General features: G+C 49.2%; 1 pseudogene; it reads right to left on the bottom strand.

The window, feature by feature from the left end:
- Positions 1–10900: 10900 nt before the first annotated feature.
- On the bottom strand, positions 10901–10998 carry LOC119818070 (annotated as a pseudogene).
- Between the last annotated feature and the right edge of the window lie 3434 nt (positions 10999–14432).

The raw sequence follows: 14432 nt of genomic DNA on the forward strand, positions 1-14432 counted from the left end.
ACACCTGCTAGGCCCCACTGAAGTCTCAGTTCATAAACCCTAAGAGGTCATCACCATCCCATCCCCACAGGCCACTGGGACACCCTCTGCAGGAGCCACGCCAATCCCTCACTGGTTCTTCCAGTCCCGGGCCCTGAGGACCATCCAGGTTCTGGGATGGGGAGTCAGGAGGCCAAGATCTGAACGAGATGATGGTCCGGGCCCAGGGAGACCCTCGCAGTTGATGGGGATTCAGGGCAGAGCTGCTGACCCAGCTTTGATAGGTCATTCAGATGACCATGCCCTGGAGGTTTGACTGGGGCCAAGCTATCCCATCAGCCCCCTTGACTTCCCAGCCTGACCTACTGCTGGGCCTCTAAGGGTACTAATTAGTGCTTTGTCTTCAGCATCTGGGCCTTTCTCTCGACCCTAACCAGGGAAACAGTTGCCCTACCTCTCCTACCTCATCACATTTGGGGTTTAGCTGAAGCCAGTGAATCATTGGGGCTCTGCCCAGAAGGTTCTCTCTCAGGATTTTTTTTTTTTTTTTTTTTTGGTTTTTTGAGACAGGGTTTCTCTGTAGCTTTGGAGCCTGTCCTGGAACTAGCTCTTGTAGACCAGGCTGGTCTTGAACTCACAGAGATCCGCCTGCCTCTGCCTCCCGAGTGCTGGGATTAAAGGCGTGAGCCACCGCCGCCCGGCTCAGGATTTTTTTTTTTTTAAAGATTGCTTTGCCTGTGCCTTGTACCTCATGATGCCCTTCAAACTTCCGTTTACACTGAGATTCCAACTACCCAGCTATCCTCGTTCTAATAGGCTCCTTCTTCCCTCCCTCCCCTCCCCATCCATCCTTTCTTTTCTCCCTCCTACCCTTCCATTCTGCTGCCGCAAGCTTCCTTTGAGCCATGCATTTTGAGCATTCATTCATTCATTCATTCACCCATTCTCTTTCCATCAGGCCCTGTGGTCTGAAGGGGACCAGGACACCCCTGAGGTCAAAGAGCACACCACGCGGTGGGTGTGAGAGGCAGAGGGCAAAGCGTGGCCTGCCCCCTAATTGGCAGGTTCCATCACAGAATGACAACTTGCTGACCCTTGTTTAACCACTACGATGCCTCTCAAGGGTGACAGTAGAGTTAAGGCAACAAGAGCTCTTCCGGACCAGAGATTCCTCTGTGGAGGGGGAAGCTGGCCTTGCTGGCAGGGACTCCGCAGAGGTGGGGGTGGAAGTGACGGGGAGTTCTCTGGAGCAGAGGTCATATCCACACTGCCAGAGCCAGGAGAGAGGTTGCACACCTATTTTTGGAAACTGAAAGTTCCCAGAAGAAGCACGGAGAGAGAGAAGGGCCACGAACAGCTGCAGACCTGGGCCAGTCGGGGACGACTTTGTGCGTGCGTGTGTGTGTGTGTGTGTGTGTGTGTGTGTGTGTGTGTGTTTGTGTGTGTGTGAGATGGGGGTCTTGCTATGCAGTCCAGGTTGAACTCCAAGCGGTTCTCTTGCTCAGCCTCATATGTTGGGACTGCAGGTTTGCATGACTGTGTCCAGGGGCAGGCAGGTCTTTAATTGGAATGGAAGCACAGCCCCAAATGCTCAACGGGTCTGATCACGTGATGAGGTTTATTTGCTTGTTTGAGACAGTCTTTCTCAGGAGCTCAGTGTGACTTTGAACTCACTCTACAGTCCTGCTCAGCCTGAGTTCTGGGCTTGCAGGCATGCCATCATGCCGTGTGTGTGTGTGTGTGTGTGTGTGTGTGTGTGTGTGTGAAGAAGTTGATGCCGGGCTTCCTCCTTTCTTCCCACTTTACTGTTGAGGCAAAGTTGCCCACTGAACGTCACAGGTTGTGGCTAGTCTAGCTAACCAGCTTGCTCTGGGGATCTTCCCAGGTGCTGGATTTCCAGGCTGCTTAATGCCTTCCTGGTTTTCATGTGGATGCTAGGGATCCAAAACCCAGCCCTTAAAGCAAAATCAGGAACAGGGTTTGCTGCAAGGACGAGGGAAACTTTCCCAACAGCAGTGGGTCCTTCCACGACATAGTTCTCTGCCAGCCATGACGCCGTCAAAGCTCAAAAGTGAGCATGACACCAGTGTGGTGGAGCAGACTTTTAATTCCAGTACTCAGGAGCAGAGGCAGGAGGATTTCAGGGAGTTCAAGGTCATCTAGAGCTACACAGAGAGACCCAGACTTTTAGTCTTTTACTTTTAATTATTAAAAAGGTGAGAATCGTAAGCTGCTTGGGAAGCTTGCTTAAGAAACAGATGCGTGTCCTGGCTTCTGGGGAGAAGTCCCAGGGCGGGAAAGTTTCTCCCTGTGACATCCCAGCTGCTGCAAGTGCATGGGGAGGCAGCTTTGGAAAAGTCTGGCAGAGGGTTCCAGATGACCCAGCAATTTCCCTCCCAGGTGTCCCCTAGAGAACCGACCACTGTGTTCACAGAACACTTGTGTTTAAACTCACACAGCAGGCCAAGGGGATGCACCCTGCGGGTCGACTGGTGAAAACATGCAGGACAGAGCGGGGAGGGATGAGGGTGGTGATGGCGCACGCCTTTCATCCCAGCACTTGGGAGGCAGAGGCAGGACTTCTGAGTTTCAGGGTCCGCTTGGTCTACAGAGCAAGTTCCAGGGCAGCCAGGGCTACACAGAGAAACCCTGTCTTGGAAAAACAAAACAAAACAAAACAAAAACAAACAAAAACCACAGATTAAAAAAAAAAGGGCATCTCCACACAATGGAGTATTGTTTGGCAATAAAAGAATGTTGTACTGATAGAAGCACCGATGTGGATAAGCTTTGTCAACACTGTTAATTTAAAAAACATCTTAAGTGAAAATGAGAAGCTAGGCGTGGTGTCAAATGCCTGATCCAAGCACTTGGGAGCCCAGGGCTATGCAGAGAGATTCTATCTCCAAAGCCAAACAAGCAGAACAATTTTTTTTTGAGTGAAAAAAGGCAGTTACAAAATGGGGTGGTGGGATGGCTCAGTGGATAGACAATTCCCGCTAAGTCAGACGGCATGAGTTTCCTTAGGACCCACATGCAGAAGGAGAAAACTGGTTTGCTCAAGTTGTCCTCTAACCTCTAGACGCGTGATATGTAGTTCGATTTTTCTTTGGGCCGCCAGCACACACACACAAAAAAAAAGACACAGAGATTTATTATTAATTATGAAAGTTTGGCCTACAGCTTAGGCTTGACCACTGACTCTTATGACTTAAATTAGCCCATTTATATTAATTTAGATTTTGCCTCGAGGCTTTTTACCTCTCTTCCATCTTGTACCTCCTGTTTCCTTTCTGTGTCCTCTGGCATCTTCCCCACCTCAGCCTAGATTCATCTCCTTTTCTCTCTGTCCGGAAGTTCCATCTAAGCCTAACCTCTTCCTGCCTAGCTATTGGCCATTCAGTTCTTTATTAAACCAATCAGAAGGTGCCTTGGCAAAGAAGCCTCTTTACAGCGTACAAAAAGATTATGCCACAACAGTTCTATGGCACATGTGCCCTGCCTCCCACACAGATAAATAAGTAATTGGGGAAAGAAAAAAAAGATCACATGTTTGATTCCATTTAGATTAAATATCTAGAATAGAAAAACTCAGGGAGTAGAGTATATGTGGATGGTGTGTGTGTGTGTGTGTGTGTGTGTGTGTCTGCTTACTGGTTGAGTTATAGGGTTTCTGTCTGGAGTAATGGAAAGTTCTGGAACTCCCTAGTGGTGGTGAATGCACAACCTCTCTGATGGACTAAAAACCGTTGCTCTGTGCATCTCTTTTGAGATTTTTTTTTACTTTGTGTGTATGAGTGTTTTTGCCTGTGTGTATATTTGTGTACCATGTGAGCGCAATGCCAAATTTTTACTTTATTTTATTTATGTATACTTATGTGTCTCTATGTGTGTGTGCCACACATGTGTGTGGGGTGCCTGAGGAAGTCAAATGGTGTCAGATCCCTGGAGCAGGAATTACAAGCAGTTGTGAGCCACCATGAGGGTCCTGGGAATCAATCCTGGGTCCTTTGCAAGAGCAGCGAGTGCTCTTAACTTCTGAGCCATCGCCCAAGCCCTGGTTTTGGTGTTTGGAAACAGAGTATCATGTATCCAGGTTGGCCTAAGTAACTCTGTAGCTGACCCTTGAACTTCTGAATCTCTTTCTCCCACCTTCCAAGTGCAGGGATTATAGGTGCGCACAGTCACATCGGGCTCATGATCACCACACTGTACAATGAGAAATGAAGAATACCCGTGGATCCACGTGTCCTAATTGCCTCTGTCTGCTAACCACTGGTCGCTTCTCTGCTTCCATGAGTTAATAACTTCAACAATGTTTAAATGTTTCTATTTATTTTGTATGTGTGTGTGGTGGGGGTGTGGGGACATGCCACAGCAGCTGTGTGTACAGGTCAGAGGACAAGCTATAGGAACCTGTTCTCTCCTTTCACCATGTGGGGCCTGGGCCAAACGCAGATCCTCAGGCTTGGTGGCCTGCACCTGGATCACTGAGCCATCTCTCTGTCCAAAGTTTATCACTTTTAGCTCTTACATGTGATGAGACCATGAAGTGAACCCAAGAATGCTCACTCACTGCTTCAGCATACTGAGTAATCTTCCTCCCCCCTCCTCCTCTTCCTACCTCTTCTCTGGGTCTTGATATGTAGCCCCAACTGGCCTGGAGCTCCTTATACCCTCCAGACTTGCCTCTAATTTAGCATCTCTCTCTCTCTCTCAGACTCCTAATCCCAGCATTAGCGGCATTCACAGCCAACCCAGTGGAACACTGACTTTATTTGCTTTAGGTATACAGTTGCCCCTCAGTATCCATGGGGAATTGGTTTAAGACCCCCATGAATGCCCGATCTGAGGGTAGTTGCATAAGGTCTGTGCATTCCTCACAGGTACCTTACGTCATCTCTGATCAAAACTTAGCACAAGTCTGGTGTGGTGGCAAACACCTTCAATTCCAGGCAGAGGTAGGTGGATTGCTGTGAGTTCGAGGCCAGCCTGGTCTACATAGCAAGTTCCAGGACAGTCAAGTCAACAGAGAGGATCCTGTCTCAAAAACAAAAATAAATAATAAAAGACCAGCCTGGTCTACAAGAGCTAGTTCCAGGACAGGCTCCAAAGCCACAGAGAAACCCTGTCTCGAAAAACCAAAAAAAAAAAAAAAAATAATAAAATAAATAAATAAATAATAAAATAAAAAATTAAAAAAAATAAAGCCTTAACACAACACACCTGCTTTGCAAGCAGCTGAGAGGCATTGCTGTCCTTTCTTGTTGAGTTTATTTTCTCTGTAGCCTTTGCTGTCCTAGCGCTCACTTTGTAGACCAGGCTGGCCTCAAACCTACAGAGATCCACCTGCCTCTGGCTCCTAAGTGCTGAGATTAAAGACGTGAGCTACTATGTCCAGCTTCATAATAGTTCTGCTTTTTGTTCTTGTTTTGTCTTGTTTGGTTGATTTTTTAGAAACAGCATTTCTCTGTGTAGCCCTGGCTGTCCTGGAACTCCCTCTGTAGACCCAGCTGGCCTGGGACTCACATAGATCCACCTACTTCTGCCTCCCCAGTGCTGGGGGCTAAAGGTGTGTGCCACCATGCCTGGCTTTGCCACAGGTTCTTGACCACAGTAACAATGCCTGCTAAGGATTCCATTGATGGAGCAGGGTTTAAATCCAATTAGAAAATGCTTGGCGCCGGGTGGTGGTGGCACACGCCTTTAATCCCAGCACTTGGGAGGCAGAGGCAGGCGGATCTCTGTGAGTTCGAGACCAGCCTGGTCTACAGAGCTAGTTCCAGGACAGGCTCCAAAGCCACAGAGAAACCCTGTCTCAACCCCCCCCCCAAAAAAAATTGGAAAATGCTTGGCTACTCCTATAAAATTCATGCCACTTTTTTGCACCCGTGGGCGTATCTCGTCAGGTCAGTCATTGTGGTAGCTCTCTGGTGTTTGCGTTTCTCTTCTAGGAACATGGCTAGCCCTTCACTTGCCAGCACTGGGAAGGCTTAGCCAGGAAGTGCAGTTTCCGGCTCGATATCTACTTGATTTCTCCATGGTAATGACTCAAGTATCTTATTACTGAGTTCTGGGGGCTAACCAAGAGTAATGGCAACAGCCTATAGAGTTTGGGGTTTATGGGACCTCAATGGCCAACAACTCAAAAAAAGGTGACCCATTTCTGGTTACTAGGGCTTTTCTTTACTAGTATGAGGTGTCAACTTGGGGTTTTGTCCCCTGTTATAGGGTAACTCCATTTAAACTTATTACATATATATGTGTATATATATATATATATATACACATATATATATTTACACACACACACACACACACACACACACACACACACACACACACGGAATTATCTACACTAGCAGGCTCCCATATGGGATTTTCAAAGGTCTTTAGTGCTAGCTCTCCCCATACTTCCTCTTCTACCCTGCCCTCCCATCCCCTACCCCATTTAATTCTTCCTGCTCCATTTTTCCTCTTTCCCCCTTTACAACACTACATTCCTTTTATCTCCCCATATTTTGAATACCCCTCCAACCATCTGATAGTTCTATTTTTAACGTTTTGAGGAACTTCTACATTATCTTCCCTAATGTCTGCTCTAATTCAGATGGGGTTCCCCTTTCTCTACATCCTTTTTATGCTTGTTATCTTGTGGCTCACCACCCCAGTTTTCCTTCTTCTTTTTAATTTTTTTTTCCTGAGACAGCCCTGGTTCTGTGCAGCCCTGGTTGTCTGGGAATTCACTACATATACCGGCTGGCCTTGAAGTCACAGAGATCTGCCTGCCTCTTTTCTCCAGTGCAGGGATTAAAGGTGTGTGCTACCATGTCTGGCATCCTTCTTTTTTTTTTTTTTTGGTTTTTCGAGACAGGGTTTCCCTGTAGTTTCTAGAGCCTGTCCTGGATCTAGCTCTTGTAGACCAGGCTGGCCTCGAACTCAGAGATCCTCCTGCTTCTGCCTCCCGAGTGCTGGGATTAAAGGCGTGCGCCACCACCGCCCGGCTATCCTTTTTTAAAAAATGTGAGTGTAGATTGTATGTGTTTGTGAGTTCACGTGTGTCCAAATCAGGGCATGCATGTGTGGAGGTCGAGGACAACCTTGGGTGCCTGTCCTTGCTTTCCACTCTGAGACAAGATCCCTGTCACCCCGGTATAAGGTATAAACTGGGTTGCCTCTTGAACTCCCTGGGATTACAGATGTGCACGACCACATCTGACTTTACTTGGGTTCTAGGGTCCAAACTCTGGTCCTTGCATAGCAGATGACACTGCTGAGCCACCTCAACAGCCCCTTTCTCTTTGAGGTAGAATGAGAGCCCATTGTGTGGGGATTATAAGCTCCTTGGAGATAGAGCCCTGTTCCCTTGGGCTAACTGCTGCCTGGGTTTGGGGTGGAGGGCTTGTCTTCAGATAGACTGTCCTTCCACGAACTCTGAGCGGGGCTCCCTGGCATGAAAGACTTTGGCTAACTACCTGCCTCCTTCTCTGGGTCTTGAGCGGCTGGGTCACGGCCTGGGGCTGAGCAGGTTGAGAGGGCTAATGATGGCTTGCCGTGAGCCGGGTTGTCCTGAGGAGATGGGTGGGTTCTGAGGCTGTCTTGATTACAGGGAGCTGGGGCTTTCCATCCCCAGGCTCAGGAGCCTCCCGGCAACCCTTGATATCCAGCTGTTCTGGAGCAGCTGCAGTGACAGTTGGACCTAAGAAATCTGGGAAGCAGCTGCCCAGATGCATTGGTCGTGGGGATCTGGGACCGTGGTGGATCTGACTTGTGGTGAAGCCCGCAAGTTCACAGCATTATTGTGGTGGTGGTGGTGAGGGGCTAGTACTAACAGCCATTCTTGCTCAAACATTCATTTATCCATCTATTGATAAGATCTCATGCTGCAGTCCAAGCTCCCTCCTGTATCCCAGGCTGGCTTTGAACTCACAGCAGTCCTCTGCCTCAGCTTCTATCTTAAGAGCTGGGATTACAGGTGCATCTACCCATCTCATCTCATCTCAAACTGTTCTTCCCTTCTTTTTAAAAACATATTATTTGCATGTGTGTAGCTCTGAGAACTTGGCAGCCAGTTCTCTCCTTGCACAGTGTGGGTTCCAGAGATCAAGCACAGGCTGTTAAGTTGGTGACAAGCACCTTACCTGACGAGCCATTTTGCTGGCCCACAAACTGTTCTTTTTACCAATGGACACTCCAGTTCAGGCAGGGGTAGGGTAGGGATGCCTGAGGATTCTAGAATGAGAATCCAAGCCATTTGCTGCTTCTGCTTTCTTCCTGGCTTAGGTCCTGTGTATGACCTATGGGCAGGAAGGTATTCCGTACCTCCTCCCTAGGTCTGTGGTACCTGGTCCTCCTGCTGTGCCCCCAGGCTGGTGCTGCTCCTGACTAGCTGGGCAGCCTCAGCAACCCCATTCTCCCAGGCCTCGTTTTCTGCACACAGTGAGGTCCTGCTGAAAGCTTGGACCTAAGTCACAGAACAAAGAAAAGTGATGGACAGGGCAGGAGATAATGAATGTGTGGGAAGGAGGCAGAAGCCACCGCTCCACGGGGCTCTGGACACCTGCTTTTGGTCTGACTTCCTCCAGGAAATACTGGGGTTTCAGACACCCACATTCCTGCTGCTCACCAGGAGACGCCGCTTGGTCAGAGCGTGTCCAAGCTGTAGATGACAAAGTTCCTGGTCTCCATGGCTGCCCTGGGGCTGGTAGCTGCCTTTCCTCATCCCCAGTACAGCCCCTTTATCCAAGGAATGGTACTGACTTCATAGAGACTAGAAGACTTTATGGACATAGGAGCAGGCTACGCCAAGGGCACAGGTAGTCCCTGCGCATCGGCCTGACTTCCTGTGATTGTACACCTACTGCCCCAGTGCTGGGGAATGTAGCTGTGCCCCACCAAGCCTGGATTTTTAACTTAATTTAACATGACAATGTAGCCCAGTCTTCCAGTAGGTTATGGAATGTTTTGCTTGATAAGTTAGCATTTCAAATGTATTCTCTCTCTCTCTCTCTCTCTCTCTCTCTCTCTCTCTCTCTCTCTCTCTCTCTCGCACACGCACATACAGAGAGAGAGGGGGGCAGCAAGCAGTGAAATGGAGAGACTCGCAAGATTATTATAGAAAACATTTTTTAAAAACTGGGTTTATAGCTGTGTTCCAATGTCTGAAAATAGGAGCTGAGTTTAAAATTGCCTCTGTTGGGTTCAATTCTTTCCTTGTCCATGGTTCTCTTGGAGCAGACACTTAACTCACGGTGTGTGTATGTTTCTGAGAAAGGCGTGTTTGTTTATTTGGGGTGGGGAGCGAGCCACAGGGTCGGTGTGGGGGTCAGAGGACAAGTTCCAGGAGTCAGTGCTCTCCTTACAGCATGTGGGGTCTGGGGAATCAAGCCTCGGTCATGGAACTTGGCAGTAGGTGCCTTTATTTGCTGAGCCATCTTATTAGCCCCCCGAATATACATTTTATTATAAAAAAAAATCTTTCGACTGAGTGGTGGCGGCACACGCCTTTAATCCCAGCACTCAGGAGGCAGAGGCAGGTAGATCTCTGTGAGTTTGAGGCCAGCCTGGTCTACAGAGTGAGTGCCAAGATAGGCTCCAAAGCTATAGAGAAACCCTGTCTCGAAACAACAATAACAGCAAATCTTTCAGGCCTCCAGAAAGTTTAAAATAATTATGCAGTCTGTCTGGGCATGATGGTATACATTTAGCGCTTGGGAGGCAGAGGCAGGAAGACCACGAGTTCAAGGCTAGCTTGGGCTCCATAGCAAGTTCCAGGACTCCATCTCAAACAAACAAACAAACACCCCCCCCCCCCAAAAAAAACAGCTACAACAAACAACAAAAAGAAGAAAGAAAAGTATCTACACGCTTACGACGTGGAGCCCACGATGAGTACCACTGAGTATTTTTCCTGTATCATATGTCTGTCCTTCCATCCAACTCTCTATCCATGCAACCCACGCCTTCCTCCATCGATCTCCCTATCCGGTCCATCTCCATGAAATGAATGTGGAGGCTGAGCCTAGTAATATCTACTTTCTTTCTTTCACCCCCGCACTAATATATCCTGTTCCACACATGCACATACCAACACCCACACACCCACATGTTAAACTCACATGTATACATACTGCATATGATTTGTTAACACCCTAAATTCACACATGCACTCTCCATGCATATAGCCACATGTATCCTCATAGCAAGCATCGCCTGGCCCTGTGCAACACACCTTTGCTCAACTGCATTCAGAGCAGACTCCTGATGTCTTCAAGGGAAACATCTGCAGGCCCTGGCTGGCTATCTTCACCTCTGATAGAATCCCTGTTTGCCTATCTTTCCACCTTAGCAGTCTCTCACCCCAGACACTTTCCACTCGGGAAGCCGGAGCTGTCTAGAGTGGGGAACAAAGTCCACTAGGCACTCTCTCTACCAACAATGACTATTAGCATAGTTGCTGCTTTATCCTCAGCATCCAGGCCACACTCTGCCCTCTGTGACCGATGGTTGAGAAAAGGTCCCAAGAGGTCCAGAGGTGTATAGGCCGGACATCTGCACTTGTATCTGCATGAACGACACCATACGTGTATTCCCACACATGTGTTGAGCATGCACTGTGAATACACACCTGGCTATCTCTTCACTTCCAGATGTATTGCCACGTTGTCATTTCCAGGTTGGAATCTGTCCTTCCTTCCTTCCTTCCTTCCTTCCTTCCTTCCTTCCTTCCTTCCTTCCTTCCTCCTTCCTCCATCTCCTTTCCTTTTGTCTTCTCTCCCTCCCTCTCTCCTCTTTCCCCCTTCTCTCTTGCCCTAATCTTTCTTTTTTCTTTCTTTTCTCCTCCTTCCCACCCTCCCTTTCTCCTTTTCTTTCTTTTTCTTTCTTTTTGACCTTTTTTCTAAATATAGAATGCTTCAAGATTTAATGCTTCAAGAATGCTTCAAGGATGCGTGCCATCCTTGCGCAGGGGCCATGCTAATCTTCTCTGTATCGTTCCAGTTTTAGTATATGAGCATGCTTTTTGATTTTTTTGAGACACAATCTCACTCTGTAGTCCAGGCTAACCTTTAATCATGGCAACCCTCCTGCCAAGTACTGGGATTACAAGCATGAGACTTCTTGTTCATGAATCTTCTTCAAACACATGTGATGTCCAGATGTGGCTCTAAAGACCATGTGCAGTGTTCTCAAGCCGAACACCTGGCAGCAGGGTTTAAACACACCAGCTCATGATGCTCTGGAAGGACCTGGGTTCCATACTGGCTCTGCTCACAGCCACTGGGTACGTCTTACCAAAGATTCTCTTTGCCAAGTGACAGCAGCCATAGGCACCTGTGAGCAGTTACTGCCCATGTTGAGTTCGCTGCTTCAGCTCCCATGCACCTTTGAAGGGAAGGACATTCCTGGTTGGGAGTTTGTATGGCGAGACCAAGGTACATAGTGATTATGCCTCTTCCCAGGTGCTCCCCCAACTCCAAGCCCTCATTACCCTACATGCATATTCATAAAGGATGGGCTCATCCCTACTCTGTAAATGGGTCATAAGCAGGAAGTAGAGGCCAGTGCAGAGATCTGAGGCCCAGGGGACAGGAGGCTCAAAGCAGGAGCGCGTCTGAGTCCTCATGGACGGGAGGCTGGTGAGCGGACTGGGTACCACTGGACTGTGGGAAGTTAGGTGCCATTGAGGGCTTGGGAGGGCTTAGGTCTTATATTTTCAGATTTGTTAAATAAAGTAATGGCAGTATATCAGAGACCCCTGGCTTGTGGAAGCCAGGATTTTCTTCCTGTGGGGATTAAAGAGTTGAGTGGGTGACAGGCACAGGGGAATGGACCGATTTTTCTCAATGAATTCAGTTTCCATGTTATTAAGTGGAGGAGCTAAATCTGCACCCTAGCACTCCCGTGAGGCTCGGTGAGGCTGGGTGACTTGTCACGGCCACACAGTTGTGATCTTGTCTTTGGAGGTGTGAGAGACGGTTATTTTAGTCCATACCGGAGGCTGAAGGCTGAGAGAAAAGCTGACGGGATGAGGTTGCCAAGCAATCAAATCTTTCAATCCCCCTTCTTTATAGCATATCCTCACCAGCCCCTGAGATAACCCGCGCAAATTGATTGTTTCCATTTTACAGATGAGAAGTGTGAGGCTAAAGGAGGAGGAGGTGCCCCGACAAGACTATACAGTGAGTAGTCGGCACAGGGTTGGTCCTTCCTCACAGGGTGATGCTGGGGATGCCGTGTGTAGTTGGCAGAGGGTTGGTCCTTCCTCATAGAGTGATGCTGGGGATGCCATGTGTAGTCCGCACAGGGTTGGTCCTTCCTCACAGGGTGATGCTGGGGACTACACAGTGAGTAGTCGGCACAGAGTTGGTCCTTCCTCACAGGGTGATGCTGGGGATCCCGGAGCCTAGCTGGCCGTGGTCTCAGGTGTGGGTAAGGCCAGCACCGTGACAGCACAGCATCTTGTCGTGGAAATTTCTAGCCTAAAACTTAGGAGCTCTTTCTGCACTGCAGCCATATTAATGTCCTCTCTTTTCAGAAAGCAACTGCTCAGCCGGGTGGTCATGGTGGCACACGCCTTTAATCCCAGCACTCAGGAGGCAGATGGAGGTGGATCTCTGTGCGTTTGAGGCCAGCCTGGTCTACAAAGAAAGTTCTAGACTAGCAAAGGCTAGACAGTGAGATCCTGCCTCAACCACCTCACCACTCAAAAAAAAAAAAAAAAACAAAAACCAACTACTTTTAGACTGTGCTCCTGGATGCTCCTAGGGAAGGGTACCGAAGCAGAGGAGGTGAAGTGTCCCCAGGATGGCATAGGCTCTGGGAGGCTGGGGCAGCATAGGAACCCCAGGTGTCATCCCTCTGGTCTTGGGCATCCTACCGTCCTGGGTCATGGAGAGGGGGTGCTGAAGGTAGAGTTCAGGACAGGGGTGTCTGAGGGAGCAGATCCTGGGATGGGCACAATTGGAGGGTGGGTGGCATTTCAGGATTAGAGAGCAGGCATGTGGAAGGTGACTGTGTGGGGTTGTGGAGTCAGGATGTTGTCACAGTAGAATGAGGAAGCAGTTCGCTGAGAGCTCACTTAGCCATGCAGCAAGCGTCCTGCCTTGCCGTGTCTCCTCCTTGTGCAGAGCTCACAGAAAGAGAGAGCACAGCCAGAGGTGAATGGGGCAGGGTGATGCTTTCAATCACTTCCAGCCTCCAAGAGAGGTGCAGCTGGCCAAGGACAGGCCTTGAGGATCTGAGGTCAAGGCCACACTTGGTGGCTTCCTAGCGCTACCCCTTCTGAGCTGTGCGGGCCTCAGTAGCAAGAACAGCAGTTTCTGGGACCACTACTAGTGTCTGGCCAGGGCTAAGTTTACCTTGAGCCTCAGTTTCCTCATCTGTGAATTAGGGCAGGGAACGAATCTACTTCTCAGGACAGACACGGACTCAGATGGCACCACGAAAGAGCATGGCTTTTGCTTGAGCTCTGGTAAGGTGAATGATGTGTGAGGGTCTATTGTGCTAGGAACATCAGGGAAGTGGGCAGAGCTTCATTTATTCCCCGTCGGGCTAGGCCGTAGGCTGGTGGACATGGATCTCTGCATCCCAAAGATGTGGGGTGTGAGGAGAGCGTTGAAGGCACCACTGGTGGGATAAAGAGAAGGACTTTCAGGAGGAAGGCACCGTGTGGGCTGATGTGTGGAGGAGGGAAAGTGTAGGGTATTTGCGGAACAGCCCTGGCACAATTACCGGCTCAGCCAGGTGCTGTATGAATCACCCGGGGAAGCAGTTGGGCAAGATCTTTGGTCCCTGGGGCCAACCAAAGCTTATACACTTCCTTCCCTAACATTATCTAGTCTAGAGTCGATGGGGAGAAGGTTTGGAGTGAGCTACCATAATTACCGACCTCTGCTCCACCTGATCCTGGGGATGACCTGCCAGGATGCCCTCCCTCCAGTGACCTCCTTAGCTGGGAGGTCTGGCTGCTCATGGATAGGGAGCGAGAAGTGCCGAACAGCCTGCCTGCATCTGTGTGTCTGTGTGGCCGGAGCCAGGGCCAGTGGTTTGAAGAAGAGGTGGATGGAGAGGAGGTGGTCTGGACAGATACGAGGTTGGGGGCCTTGGTGGGGACTGGATGACGAGGGACTTCTATTCCTTGAGCACTTGCTGCGTGTTGTGACAGTGCCACGGGGCAAGCACCTTTACTTCAGTATGGGAAACTGAGGCTCAGAGAAGTAAAGTAGCCTCCTCCAACCTCCCTCTCTCTCTCTTTCTCTCTCTCTCCTTCCCTTCCTCCCTCCACTCCTTTCCTTCCGCAGAATCTCATGTAGCCCAGGCTGACCTAGAAACTGGCTATGCAGCCAAGAATGATCTTGAATTTCTGATTCCTGACTCCACAGACTCCCGAGTGCTCGAATTACGGGCATGAGCCACCATGTCGTTTTATGTGGCTCAAACCCAGGACCTCATGC

This window comes from Arvicola amphibius, chromosome 6 (assembly GCF_903992535.2).
Source record: "Arvicola amphibius chromosome 6, mArvAmp1.2, whole genome shotgun sequence".
Lineage (NCBI taxonomy): Eukaryota > Metazoa > Chordata > Mammalia > Rodentia > Cricetidae > Arvicola > Arvicola amphibius.